This window comes from Urocitellus parryii, chromosome 4, assembly GCF_045843805.1.
Source record: "Urocitellus parryii isolate mUroPar1 chromosome 4, mUroPar1.hap1, whole genome shotgun sequence".
NCBI classification, from domain to species: domain Eukaryota; kingdom Metazoa; phylum Chordata; class Mammalia; order Rodentia; family Sciuridae; genus Urocitellus; species Urocitellus parryii.
In genome coordinates, this window is record NC_135534.1 from 117112057 (window position 1) to 117126187 (window position 14131).

The window sequence follows — 14131 nt, forward strand, 5'->3', positions numbered from 1 at the left end:
CCTGCTTCCATGGAACTCATCTCATCATCTAGTAAGAAAGATGACAGCCTACTTCCCAGCTTCCCATAGGTGATACTTATAGGGTAGCACTGATGGTAATAGAGAGTAAGGAAAAGAAAGAAGAAAAAAAAAAAAAAACTCCCAATTATCATAGGGCCCCAGAGAATGGAGTTCCCATCCTGCTACCCATCCCACAGCCCTACCCACTCTTATCATCCACCAGCACTGTACCCACCCATCACAAGGTCCTTCTCTGCTAAAGCCACTACTCCAGTAGTTCCTATATGAAGAAGAGGAAAAGGCCCAGCTCCATCTTCAAAGGTAGATGGGTGCCAGGATTCCAGGTTGAACCATAAATACAATTTTCACTTTAAAAATGTTATGATACAGCCAGGCACAGTGATACACGCCTGTAATCTCAGTAGCTTGAGAAACTGAGGGCAGAAGGATCACAAATTCCAGGCCAGCCTCAATAACTTAGTAAGACCCTGCCTTAAAATAAAAAAACAAAAAGGGGCTGGGGACATAGCTTAGTGGTAAAACATCTCTGGGTTCAATCCCCAGTACCCTCTCAAAAAAACAAAACAAAACATGTTATGATACATAGTGGTTACATTCCCCAAAATTGTTAATACATTATTAACCTGAGAAAAACATTAATCATCAACAGAGGTCAGGCACAGTGGCACACACCTGTAATCCCAGCAGATTGGGAGGCTGAGGCAGGAGGATTATGAGTTCAAAGCCAGCCTCAGCAACAGTGAGGCACTAAGCAACTCAGTGAGACCCTGTCTTTAAATAAAATACAAAAAAGGGCTGGTGATGTGGCTCAGTGGTTGAGTGCCCCTGAGTTCAATCCCAGTACCCAAAACAACAACAAAAAAATTACCAACAGAGGTTTCTGCACTGTTGTGGCCTCTTATATGCTAGACATAACATTATTGTTCTGGAAAGAAGAGAGCTACACTCCAGACAATGTACTTACAAGTAACCTTGTCTGGTTCAGTACAAGCTAACTAGCATATACTGCTGGCTCCCTCCTGAAAGCCAACATTAGACATACCAAAGAAATAAAGTACTGGGAAAGTGATGAACCTGAAAAATGATCATAAAAATGGACAAGTTGAGTCTCAGTCCGATTAGAAGCTGCAGATGGACCCAAGAAGCAGCCCAGGAATCACAGAAGCGGGAGGTGGAGGCAGAATTTGTCTGTTGTTCTCTCCATGGTATAACTTTAAGTGCCACTGCTCACACCTGCACTCATCAGCACTGCAAAGCCAGGTAATGCCCAGCAGTGGGGAAGCCTGAAGAGGCACAAGAAGATACCAAATGCTAAGAGAATGGCTAGCTGCTGGGCATTCTCTTCTGCCACACACTGCCTCCCCCAACACTAGGGAATAAAGGTTTGTCTAGGGTAAATAGGAAGCAGCCAAGCCCAGAGACTCTCTAGCCTAATGAACAAGCAATTGCTTATTTTAATTTTTCACATTTCTTTCAATGAATATGTTCCAAAAAAGATGGCTACATAGTGACTTTTGCAGACTGAAGCATCAAAGGAACATTCTTCTGGAATACTTACATAGAAATTAGTCTCTATTTAAAGGAATGATGCCTGAATTTATTTTAAATAAATGACCACACATACTACAGTCACTGGATTAGGAATTTGGATTTGCACATACTGATATTAGAGCAGGCTTTAGAATCAAGACAGTGTGTCTTAAAATTTTGGATGTGTCATTGACAGCTTTTGGCAATTTGCTTGATCACTGAGCTCCAGTTTCTTCATCTATACAAAAAAATAACCTAAAAATATTATATATTTAACAAATAAATAACATTTGTAGCTAATGTATTATATAACACAAAAACACCATGATAAGAAACAGGAATCCCTTGTGAACTCATATTTAAAATCAAATTACATTTGGTAACTGAAAAAAAGTGTTTTCCCTCTAGGTTACAGAGAAAATACTTCTTCACAACACTGAGTTATAAAAAGGGGGAAAGATAACAGTAAATCCAATTCTATAGCATAGAATAACAAAACTGGTTACAGTATTAGAAGAGAAATTCCAGGCCCATGATTCTCAATTACATTCAGATGACAGAGCCCATGAAATTATGATACCATGAAATATTAATATATATGTTTACATCACATAATAAGAATAGCTAACACTGTATAGCACTATGTACCAAGCATGTACTGGTTCATTTAATCCTCATAATAATCTATGAAGTTGGTACATTTTGTCTCCTATTTACCTTGGCAGGCTGCCTAATGTGGGGTTTGATTGACAGTGATTTTCTTCATCATTACTCTGGCTCAAACTTTTCTTTGATGTGAAGGTGAGGGACTAAGAGGGAGATTAAGTGACTTGTTCAGGGTCACAGAACTAAGACACAGTGGAGCTGCAATGCAAGCCAGGCTTTGGCTGCAAGTCCATATATTTAGCCAGCATCTACACAACTTCTCATCCCATACTAAGAACCCTTGGCCTGTGTATAAAGGACTCCATTGATGATCTACATAAAAATCACATCCAGGTCAGGGGGCATAGCTCAGTTGGTAGAGTGCTTGCCTCACATGCACAAGGCCCTGGGTTCAATCCCCAGCACCACCACCAAAAAAAAAAAAAAGAAAGAAAGAAAAAAAAAAATCACATCCAACCTTACTATCCTATTTTTTAAAATGTTAGTTTAAGCAAAATTAGGTATTCCCAAATTTCCCACTTTTTGCTACTTGTTCATTTATTACATCCTTGAGCTGACCAAGATGATAAGCAGCAATAGCAACAAAAAGTTAAGGTGACCCAGGCACAATGGCAACATGCCTGTAACCCCAGCAACTTGGAGGTTGAGGCAGGAGGTTCCCAAGTTTCAGGCTAGCCTCCATAACTTAGTGAGACCCCGTCTCAAAATAAAAAATAAAACAGGCTGGGGATTTACCTGAGTGGTAAATCTCCCCTAGGTTCAATCCCCAGTATCACAAAATTTAAAAATAAAAAGTTAAGGTCAAAGGAGCTGGTTGCCAACACAGTCCCTTTTGAAATTCCTAAGAGCCAATCAGCAACTCTATTAGAAGGGTGGTCACAATATCGAATCTTCAAGAAGCTTGGCACAAAGTAAGCAAACAATAAATAGCAGTGACTTCCAATAGTGCTCATGCCCTATCAAACTTAACCTCAGTATCACTCTCTCACTTCCTAAGCTGTTGTGTTTAGTTGTACTAGAGGTGGGGTCATGGGGAAAAGGCAGTGATATTTGGTCTTATATAATACATTATCTACATAGGTACCTCTAAGACACTTTGGGGAGTGGGCAGGACAGAGGGGGAAGAGAGAGAGAGAGAGAGAGAGAGAAAGACAGACAGACTGGAGAGGCTGCAAAGAATGCCCTCATGAAGTTCACAGATGAATCAGCACAGCCCTATGGACCTATATGAAGAGCTTCTTTTCCCCATGTCCTGGGTTTCTTAATTCATAAATTCTCAATTTCCGGTTTGAGGTTTCAATTTTGAATTTCTGACTTCTGACCTAATTCACATGCTTTATATGCAGATGTTGAGAGCCACAGTTTAGTCGGAATGACGCCTGGCATTTTGCTAGAGGGAATGGTTGAAAGGTGACCCTGCTCTGGGATTAGGACGGCTCCGGGGATTAGGGTGGATCCTGCTGGGATTAGGGCAGATCCTGCTGCCTTTGGAGTTCCCACTGGGTTCTGAGAGAACTGGCGAGTGGAGCCCGGTGGAGGGAGTGTGTTCCCGGGAAGTGTGTATAGAGTGCCGGTGAGAGTTCGGGAATAAAGAGTTGCTGTTTGAACCTCCAAGGCTTTGTGGCAGCACGGTTATTTTGTGCCCAGACAGACTGCGTGCGGCCTGCAGGATTTGGGGAAATTCCCCAATGCACCAGCCACACTAGAAACTACAAATGTAAGACTAATCTGACCCTACTCTGGCCCACCCCGGGGCAAGGTGAGGGGAAGGAAGACAATGGGTTCAGGGCCAATCACAGGGACAGAACATGAGGACAGCTCACACACACTGAGAGCTTACCATGTGCTATACTGGCCCAAGCAGTTCACTCTTATCAATTGATTTAATTAGTTAATGCCCACACCAACTCAAAACTCATGAATAGAAAACATATAATCTATACTAAATAATAAACTAGTGCTGTACTCTGAGCAGCTAGTTTAAAACAGTTAAACTTGAGAATCATAAAATGAGACCAAGTTCAAAGAAAATAAAGAGCTTCTAGTGCATTCATTCATTTGCAATCAGAAGTACAGATTTTACATTTAATTGATATCTGGAACAAATAGTTTAGAACTCAGAAGAAATGAAAAAATACTGAAGCGGGTTGAGGTGGTACATGCCTATAATCCCAGTGACTCAGGTGGTTAAGGCAGGAGGATCACAAATTGGTGGCCAGCCTCAGCAACTTAGCAAGACCTGTCTCAAAAAATAAAAAGGGCTGAGGGGCTGGGGATGTGGCTCAAGCGGTAGCGAGTTCGCCTGGCATGCGCATGGCGCTGGGTTCGATCCTCAGCACCATATGAAAATAAAGATGTTGTGTCCACCAAAAACTAAAAAATAAACATTAAAAAATTCTCTCGAAAAAAATAATAAATAATAAATAAATAGGGCTGAGGATGTAGCTCAGTGATAAAAATGCCCCTGGGTTCAATCCCCCATACAAAAACAAAAACTGGGTGAGTAGACAATGGAAGAAAAACTTTAAAAGAGTAGCACTCTTTGATGTTACTAGACTGAACTATCCGATGCAACCAAAAAACAGGTATATAATACATCCTAAAAAAAATTTGTTCCTGCTAGGCAGGAATACATATACACCTGAGACAGAAAGCTGAGACAGGAAGATAACACAAGTTTGAGGCCAGCCTCAGTAACTCAGTGAGACTCTGTCTCAAAATAATTTTTAAAAGGCTGGGGATATAATTCAGTGGTAAAGCACTTGCCTATCATGCAAGGCCCTGGATTCATTGCCCAGCACTTATAAAAAGAAAAAGGTAAAAGAAATGTTCCTCCTTTGTTTCTAGACATCATTTGGAAAGATACTGTGGGGGCTGGGGGCATAGCTCAGTGGTAGAGTACTGGTCTATCATGCAAAAAGCCCTGGGTTCCATCCCAGCACTGCAAAAAAGAGAACACACACACACACACACACACACACACACACACACACACACATATGGTGTAGCCGAAGAAAACTAAACCAAGATTTGAAAAGAAAACAACCAAGAAGACCCCACTAGACTGGAAAACTGGACAACAAAAGCAAGCACAGGAGTGAAGCAAATTAAGCAGACCTGACAGTCCCTTCTGGGGCACAGGTCCTTCTGTCCCTAAAGCCAGGTAGTAACTCCTCCTACTTTTTCTGTGTGCACAAAGGGCTTCAGGGAGTGTCACCTAAGGGTTTTTTTTTTTTCTATGAAAGAAGGTTCTTTTTTCCAGTCAAGATTGTAGCACTCCTTTCTTCATGCTTCAAAAGAGACATGTAATTAAATCTTTCTTCATATTAACCCAAGAAATGTGGACTTTTTTTTTTTTTAACCCTAGTTCAGATAAGAACTTTTCAGGTACCAAAAAACAAAGTCAGATCCTCCCATCCATTTTGATGGTTCATGATGCATCAGGGCCCATCTAGTCCTTCAAAAGAATCCTTACCATTCTCTCAAAGAAAAGAAAAACCCAGGCTGAGAGACTTGGGGGTCTGAGCCTGACAATCCTACATGAAAATTCTTATGAGTTCAAAAGGAACCAAGAGTCAGTATGAGTTCTAAGGAATGACAAACCTTGATGTTTGCTTTTTCCTCTATAAAGAATGGCTGGTTGGCTGATAAAATGTGAAGACAATTTCAAAGAGAAATCTGTCAGGGATCCTCCAGTTTACTCTCACAAGATGTTAGGTGGAAACCTCAAAGCAGCTCAGTGTATCCCATGCCTACAAAAAACTGCATAAATCATAAACATCCGACTTGGGACATACATCTGCCTCATGGAACAGACCACCATACCCAGAAACATCCAGATGCCCTTCAGGAAGGGCACCCACCATCTTTGTCCCAGAGCCACCCTCTGGCAGGCTGCAGAGTAGAGGGCAAAGCACTGAGCTGACTTGAGTTTGATCTCTACTCTCTGTTTGCCCCGATCTGACCTTCCAAAGCTCCTAGGGAAATTCTGCAGTGTACATTAGAGCACCTCTTCCTTAGTGGGCCTCAGACCACACTTTCTGTCTCTTTAGCACCAGGAAACTACAAAACCCCTGCCTCTTACTAGGCAGCTATGTTTTAACTTCTTTCCTTCTGACCAGCTCTGACAACTTAGTTAGCAAATACCTCCAAGGAAAACCAGCTTCATGTCCCTGAACCTCCCTTCTCTAGGTGTTGACTCGGGGTTCTCATTGCCTTAACAGCCCTTCTACTCACAAATTTGTTATCTCCCCAGTTCCATAAGATTGCCTAAAGCTTTCAAGCTTCTCTCTCAGCAGCACTTCTGATAGGCTCCCCAGTCTTTCCTCCCATCTCAAGGATAAGAAAATGCCCCAGGATGAAAAAGCAGGTACATAAGTTACATTTATTTCCCTAAGTATACCCTCTCTACAGGGTCTGACCAAGACCTGGCTGCCTTGATAGGAAACTGAGGGCAATCCCAAAGGTGTAAGACTATAAAAATAAATATAAAAATACTTCTTTTTACTTTATGACTATATTTATCAAAAATTTGAAAACTTGCGGACACTAGTGTGGGCAGACTGTGGTAAGAAAAATACGTCCTGCTGGGCGCAGTGGCACATACCTATAATTCCAGCAATTCAGGAGGCTGAGGAAGAAGGATCGTGGGTTCAAAGTCAGCCTCAGCAAAAGCAAGGTGTTAAGCAACTGATGAGACCCTGTCTCTAAATAAAATATAATAGAGCTTGGGATGTGGTTCAGTGATTGAGTGCCCTTGAGTTCAATCCCCAATAGTACCCCCCCCAAAAAAAAGAAAAGAAAAACCAGGGTCCTATGGTATATCTGACATGACAAAGTAAATCTTGCAATCAGGAAACAACCACAATCACTGAATATGTCTCAAGAGGCACACAAGTGATGAGAAAGTTTTAGAATAAAAGCAGTATGTAAAATTTTTCTGTTGTTATTAAAATATAATTCTACTGTTTGAGATTAAATACCACGTGCACTATTTTTTTAAATATTTTTTAATTGTTGATGGACTTTTATTTTTATTTATATGTATGTGGTGCTGAGAACTGAACCTAGTGCCTCATGCATGCTAGGCAAGCACGCTACCACTGAGCCACAGCCACAGCCCTTTTTTTTTTTTTTTAAGTTTTTTAGTTGTAGACAGACACAATTCTTTTATTTTATTTGTTTATTTGTTTATGTGGTGCCAGGGATGGAATGCATGCTAGGCAAGTGCTCTACTACTGAGCCATAACCTCAGCACCCACCAGGATCTCGCTAAATTACTTAGGGCCTTGCTAAATTGCTGAGGCTGGCTTTGAACTTGTAATCCTCCTATGTGCAAGCCTCCCAAATTGCTGGGATTACAGGGATGTGCCACAGCGCCCAGTCCAAAGCTTTTTTTTTTTTTTTCCCCTTTTCTTTTCTTTTCTTTGGTACTGGGGATTGAACTCAGGGGCACTAAACGAGGGAACCATATCCCCAGCCCTTTTTTGTATTTTATTTAGAGACAGGGTCTCACTGAGTTGCTTGGGGCCTTGCTAATTGCTGAGGCTGGATTTGAACTCATGATCCTCCTGTCTCAGCCTCCCAAACTGCTGAGTCTAAAAGTGTGCACCACCACACCCAGCTAAAACATACTTTCTTTTTTAATACCTTTAGTTGTAGATGGACACAATACCTTTATTTTATTTATTTTTATGTGGTGCTGAGGATCAAACCCAGTGCCTTCCACATGCAAGGTTCTATCACTCTTCCACTGAGCTACCCCAGCATGTCCCCCCATTTGTATTTTTTAATACAAACTTTCTTGAAAGCAATTTGGAAACAAACATCAAGAAATTTTACATATCTTAAACTATACTACAGAGCAATAGTAACCAAAACAGCATAGTATTAGCACCAAAATAGTAGACCAATGGTACAAAATAGAAGACACAGAGACAAAACCACATAAATACTGTTATCTCATACTAGACAAAGGCACCAAAAACAACCATTGGAGAAAGATACCCTATTCAACAAAAGGTGCTGGGAAAACTGGAAATCCACATGTAGTAAAATGAAATTAAACCTCTATCTCTCACCCTGCACAAAAATCAACTCAAAGTGGATCAAAGACTTGGGCACTAGGACAGAGACCCTAAACCTAATAGAAGGAAAAAATAGGCCCAAATCTTCAGGCTTACAACCTGACTTCCTTAACAAGACTCCTAAAGCAAAAGAAGTAAAATGAAGAATCAAAAAATAGGATGGATTCAAACTAAAAAGCTTCTTATCAGCAAAGGAAACAATGGATAACGTGAAAAGATAGCCTACAGAATGGGAGAAAATCTTTACCACACGCACCTCAGATAGAGCACTAATCTCCAGGATATATAAAGAACTCAAAAAACTCATCACTAAAAAAAAAACCCAATCAATAAATGGGCTAAGGAACTAAACAGACACTTCATAGATGAAATACAATCGATCAATAAACATATGAAAAAAATGTTCATCATCTCTAGCAATTAGAGAAATGCAAATCAAAACTATAAGACTTCATCTCGCTCCAATCAGAATAGCAATTATCAAGAGTACAAGCAATAAGGGCTGGGGCTATAGCTCAGTTGGTAGAGTGCTTGCCTCACATGCACAAGGCCCTAGGTTCAATCCCCAGCACCAAAAAAAAAAAGAAAAAAAAGAAAAGAAAACAAGCAATAATAAGTGTTGGCAAGGATGTGGGGAAAAGAGTACACTCATACATTGCTGGTGGGTCTGCACATTGATGCAACCACTAAGTAGCATGGCAATTCCTCAGAAAACTTGGAACCACTATTTGACCCAGTTATCCCACTCCTCGGTTTATACCCAAAGGACACAGCCACATCAATGTTTATAGCAGCTCAATTCACAACAGCTAAACTATAGAACCAACCTACATGCCTTTCAACTGATGAATGGATAAAGAAAATGCGCTACATATATACACAATGGAATATTACTCAGCCTTAAAGAAGAATGAAATTATGGTATTTGCAGGTAAATGACTGGAGCTGGAGAATATCATGCTAAGCGAAATAAGCCAAACCCCAAACCAAAGGCCAAATGTTTTCTCTGATAAGCAAATGCTGATCCATAATGGGGAAAAGGGAATGAAGGAACTCTGGATTGTGCATAGGGGAATGAGGGGAAGGGAGAGGGTATATGGATGGGAAGAACAGTGGAATGGAACAGATATTATTACCCTATATACATGTATGATTACATTACCAGTGTGACTCTGCACCATGTACAGCCAGAAGAAGAAGTTGTGTTCCATTTGTGTACAATGTATCAAAATGCATTCATTCTACTGTCAAGTATAACTAATTAGAACAAATTAAAAAATAAAAAGAAGAGACTTTACATATATAGAGAAGGGGAAGGGGTATATAATATTTGCCATTAGAGCAAACATGAGTGCATTTTTTTTAACAATGAATTTTTTTTTTCAGTTGTAGTTGGACACAATACCTTCATATTATTTATTTATTTTTATGTGGTGCTGAGGATCGAACCCAGCGCCTCACACATGCTAGGCAAGCACTCTACTGCTAAGCCACAACCCCAGCCCCCAATGAGTGCATTTTTAACAAGTTTTTTGAGAAAGTTCCAGGGCAAGAAATTAAGGATATGCTTAGGGACTAGTGACTATGAGAGAGAAAAGCCTCAAACAGTTAGGATGGATCTAAAAAGGTCTACAAAGGCCACAAGTGCAAGGTGAAGAATTTAAACTTTATTCAATTAGCCTACAGTTTATAAAGTTTGTAGACTAGTTTTACTAGGATCAAAAAGGGAGTTAGTTGAAAAACAAACTCCAGAATCTCACCCCTGAAGATGGTAATGCAATTAATTACAGGGGTAGAAGGAAACACAAAAATGTTTATAAACTTCCCCAAGTGATCCTTAAATGAGCCAAATCTGGCTTAACTCCTGCACAGCAGGGAAAGAAAAATACCTCATCATAGCAGTGACAATTTGGGAAATCACTCTAGAAGTAACATGAAGGCCTGATTACAATGAGGCCAGACCACCTTCGGTAAGCACTGGACAAAGATTAAAGCTCTGAATTCCTACTCTGACTTAGTAACATTAATAAATATTCTTACACAAACCATCAATGGCCAAAGTCACCACCTTTAAAAAAATTTTTTTATTGGTAAACAAAACTTAGTAAGAACTTGTATATCTTCTTTCAAAACAACAAAGCAAATCAGGCACAGTTGTACACATCTGTAATCCCAGCAATTCAAGAAGCTGAGGCTGGAGGATCCCAAGTTTGAAGCCAGCCTCAGTGCTTAGCAAGGCTCTAAGCAACTTAGTAAGACCCTGACTCAAAATAAAAATAAAAAAAGTTGGGGTTGTAGCTTAGTGGCAAAACATTCTTGGGTTCAATTTCCAGTACCAAAAGAAAAAAACTAAAAACAAAATTTACAAATCACCATCTTCCCTAATATCTGTATGATCTTTATATCTCAGAACTTAGAGAAGGCTGGGGTCCAATTATGGTGAACAGAATTGTTTTCTTTGCCAACCAGACTGCTCTCATGGGGATTATCTCCTAGCTTCCCTTTACCACATAGTTACAGGCAAATTTACACCTGAATGTAAACACAGATTTGCAGAGGACATTTGAAAACTGAGAGATTGCTGCAGATGACTCACTAAATAATACTGAACATTCATGTTTTTCACTATGGATACTAGACTTGCAAAAGCTCCAAGAACATGCCCAGGTCCCTTCTCAATAGCAGCTTTCATTCACAAAACAACTGGTAGGGAGATAGATAGCATCTATGGCTCTGGTTTACCTCTGCATGGAAAGTATCTGCCCCACATATCTTAAGTTCTTCTGTTGAAGTAGCAGTTGCAGTAACTAGGAGACTCCCAGGTGGGTCGTCTATGGCCTAAAAAGCCTTCCTTACTGGTGATTCTGGGTAGTAACTATGACTTAAGTCACACACCCAAGTCCTTAGGATAAAATCCTGCATTATGTAAAAAGAGGCACAGACTTAAGTGTTAATCTGTTTCCTTAATAAATTCAAGTGTTTCAAAATATTCTAAGAAAAAAAAAGTATTATAATTGCTTAGAAGAAAAGTATTTTAGAGCATAGTTTTCCTAATTAATGTAAGAAAAAAACAATTTAATTACTATTCACTCTTCCTCAACTCCTGAAAAATACAGTCAATAGTTCAAAGAGACTGAAACGCAACTCTGACCCAAGGCTAAGAAGCAAAAAGATATTAGTCTGAAGTAATTCCCTTTAATATCTAATTCCTACCTGTTGTAAAGAGGTTAATGTGGCCTGATTTTCATTTTCAAATTCCCATTCCTCATCCTCAGTCCCTTGTTAACAAAGCTAAATGTGAAATGCAGAAGAGTTTAAAATTTTTTTAATTAAAATTTTTTTAAAAAATACAAGTATTTGATTAACAACATGGTGAACCCAAGTAGAAGACATATTAAGGCAGGTATTGATATCATAAAAACTTAATCTTGGGTTGGAGATGTGACTCATGGTAAAGCACTAGCATATAAGAGGACCGGCATTTTATCCCCAGCACTGCAAAACAGTGGGAGGGAAAATCTTAGGCAGGGGCTCAGTGGTACACTGTGTACTTTGCTATGAAGCTATAGGTTCAATCCCCAATACAAAACAAAGCAAAAAAAAAGGCCAAGACTGTTGGCTCTCCCCTATCATACCAGTGACTCGGGAGGCTAAGGCAGGAGGATCACAAGTTTGAGGCCAGCCTCAGCAACTTAGCCCAAGCAACTTAGCAAAACCCTGTTTCAAAATGAAATTTTAAAAAGGGCTGGGGATGTAGCTCAGTGGCTTTTGCCCAGCTTGTTTTTTTGGTATCGAAATAGTATATTCTAAAAAGAAGCCATTCTGATTGGGACAAGGTGAAAACTCAATGTAGTTTTATTTTGCATTTCCATGATGGGTAAAGATGTTGACCATTTTGAAAGTCTTTTTTATTTCCATTATTAAACAATTGACTTGGGAATAAACATCTCTTGACTATAAGCATGGGTTCGCTCTCACCCAATATATTTCACCAGAAAATATATTTCGAATTTAAATTGATAGACTTTTCAAACTATGGTAATTAGCATTTTTTTCCTACATTGAGAGTCAAAATAGAAGCTTTCAGGTTTAGAGCACTCAGCAGTAAGTATTCTTTGCAAATACATAACTAGATCATTTCATTCAGGTATAATGTAGGACATGCTAGATTCCTTTGCAAATTCATTGAAGGAGTTAAATGAAATTACAAAATTGTAATCTCTTAACAAATGTAGCTCTTTTTTTAAAAAATCAGCATAATTGGGCTGGGGCTGTAGCTCAGTAGCAGATCACTTGCCTTGCACATGTGAATAACTGGGTTCCATCCTCAGCACCACATAAAAGTGAACAAATAAAATAGAGGTATGCTGTCCATCTACAACTACAAAAAAAAATCAGCATAATCATAGGCCATTTGATTCAAAATGTACACTGTAGAAAGGCAGCTACTTAAGTAAACAACTAGTGAATAGTAACAATTACAGCTGCTGCCATTTACTGAGCACCTATAAGGTACAGGCACTGTAAGATGTCCTTTAAATATTAGCTTTCAAAACAATTCTCACCACAACCAAGAATGGTTACTTGACCATGGCCGTAGCACTAAGTGGGATCTAACCCAAGATATTTATTACTACAGAGTTTGGACCTCTTTTCCTTTCCCCAGAAACAGCTTTCACCCTAGGCAAAGCTGCCAAGAACCCCAAGAGGAAATGGAATGGCTACTGTCTCCTTGTCTCCCACTAGATGATGTAATCAGGAGGCTAGACTTCATCTCAAGGAAACTAGAGGAGGTTGTAATTTACTAAACCCACACAAGCAGATTTAATTGAGCAAATTGCTCAACAGCCCGGGAGCTGGGCAATTATAAACCTATAGTGAAAGGTTCCCATTGTAAAAAATTGAATAATACTTTTTAAAAACACAGTATTTATCAAATGCCTGTTCTATGTACAGCATTGTCTTAGGAAAACGGAAGAACACACTGAATGGAATATTTTGTGAAAATATTCAGCAGTAAAAAACAATATTCAGCAGAGGAGGAGAATATAAATAGCATTTATCCACTGCTATGTGTACAGAACATAGAAACCCTCAAATATTAATTGAATCAATTCAGATCATAAAAATAAATTACTCCAAGTATTTTTTTTCTGGTTCTCAAGAGCATATATTTCTCTAATAATGGATATGCTAGATTTACAGCAGGCTTTTTATTTTCTTGATAATGCTGAATTGTCTTTCAAAGTAGTTACACTAATTTATACTCTTTCTAACCATGTATGAGGGTCTCTACTGCTCAACATCCTCAGGATTTGGTATTGCCTACCTTAACTTAGGTGTACAGTGTTAAGGCATTTACATTGTGGGTGTAATTTGCATTTCCTTTGCTACTATTAAAATGGAAAATCTTTTCATATATTTATTAGAAATGTGAATTCAATTCTCAGCATCACAAATACATACATATTTATATTTACATATATGTACACACATATATATGAGATTTATAACAGTTAAAAACCGCTGACTTGAGCCCAGTGTGGAAGCACACACCTGTAATCCCAATGACTTGGGAAGTGAGGCAGGAGGATGGTGAGTTTGAAGACAGCCTTGGCAATTTAACAAGATCCTGTATCAAAGCAAAAAATAATATGGGCTGGGGATATGGTAGTGCACCCCTTGGTTTGAAAGAAAAAAAGGGAGAGAAAGAAAGAAAGCCAGCCACTCAGTCATGGATCTGAACAAAAGTATTATTTTTTAAATGATATATGAAAAGATATAATTGGGGGGGGGGGTGGAATTACCAAGTGGCATGGTTTGGGTGT

The 14131-nt window shown here is 39.2% G+C and overlaps 1 non-coding gene across 1 annotated transcript; it reads left to right on the forward strand.

The window, feature by feature from the left end:
• Positions 1–2554: 2554 nt before the first annotated feature.
• On the forward strand, positions 2555–2627 carry Trnav-cac (transfer RNA valine (anticodon CAC)). Its single transcript has one exon. It is a non-coding gene; the product is annotated as a tRNA-Val (tRNA).
• Positions 2628–14131: the final 11504 nt, after the last annotated feature.